General features: G+C 43.0%; 1 pseudogene; it reads left to right on the top strand.

The window, feature by feature from the left end:
- The first annotated feature begins 273 nt into the window (after window positions 1-273).
- LOC118631411 lies at window positions 274-800 on the top strand (annotated as a pseudogene).
- Window positions 801-1,272: the final 472 nt, after the last annotated feature.

Here is a 1,272-nt window from a genome sequence, read left to right as displayed (position 1 = left end):
AGTCTTTAATTTTTTTAATGCAGTCTGCTTTTCCAATTATCGGTTGCATTATATTCCATACCAAAATGCAGAGGCTTCGAACAGCAACATTTTATTATCTCTTATAATTCTGTGAATCTAGAATTTGAGCACAGCTCAGTTGTTGGCTCTTCTGCTCCGTCTGCCGTGACCTGGAACCAGTCAGTCAGCTGGCTTTAACTGCCTCTGGGCGGAGCTGATTCATCAAGAAGTCTTCACTCAGACTTTTTATGCCTGGTTTTCTCTAACGCTAAGATGGCATCCCAGGGCCACCACAACCTCTCTGAAGATTGTAGGGTTGCTATTAATCATGTGGCAACCCTATCTTATGAGCTGCACATCAATGATGCTTATTTATCTATGGCCTGTTATTACAATGAAGACAGGGGAGTACCTCTTTTTGCCACATTCTTTGAAGATCAAGCCGAGGTGAAGAGGGAACAGGCAAAGTAATTCCTAAGATATCTAAGAAAACATGACAATCAAGTCTGCCTTCCAGTGATAAAGAGGCCTGACATAGATAACTGGGGAAATGGAGTACAAGCTCTAGAATCTGCTCTGGAGTTGGAGAACAGTTAACCAACCTGCTAAACCTGAAGATCATGGCTTCTGCCAAGGAGGAAATTGATCTCTTACACTTCATGGGAAAGTACCTGGATAAACAGAAGAGGAACACAAGCTCCCTGGAACACCAGCTTGTATATCATGAGGGGTTAGAAAAGCAGGCCCAGGAGGAAGACCTGTTTAAAAAGCCTGCTCAAGTGTCAGGTCAAGAGACATAACATCTGAGAGCAACAAAGCAAGTCTTCCCATTGCAGTAGGTCCCAAAAATCAGCTACTTAAGAATCGTAATCTCCATTTGACAGAAGACTGCTTTCCTTTATTCGTGTGTATACGAATAAACCTGTTTTTGCATTAGAACAATTTTTTTAGAAAGAAGAAGTCTTCACTCACAAGTATGGCACTTCAGTGCTCCTTCACTTGACCTCACCCTGTCCTCTCTCCATATGATCTTTGTAAATGCAGTAGCCTTACCCAAATATCTCTATGTCATGGTGGCCAACTTCCCCAGAAAGGGGAAGTCGCCAGTCCTCTTAGAGTTTAGGCCCAGACTGGAAGCATGTCTCTTCTGCTACATTCTGTTGATCAAAACAAGTCTAATGGTCATCCCTGATTCAAGAGGAGGAGGAATCGTGTCTACCCCGATGGGAAGAGTGGCCTGCACATATAGAAAGGGAAAGAATTTATGGCAAC

The sequence above is a fragment of the Molossus molossus genome, unplaced genomic scaffold (assembly GCF_014108415.1).
Source record: "Molossus molossus isolate mMolMol1 unplaced genomic scaffold, mMolMol1.p scaffold_m16_p_16, whole genome shotgun sequence".
NCBI lineage: Eukaryota > Metazoa > Chordata > Mammalia > Chiroptera > Molossidae > Molossus > Molossus molossus.
This window is presented reverse-complemented; position numbering and strand designations above follow the sequence as displayed.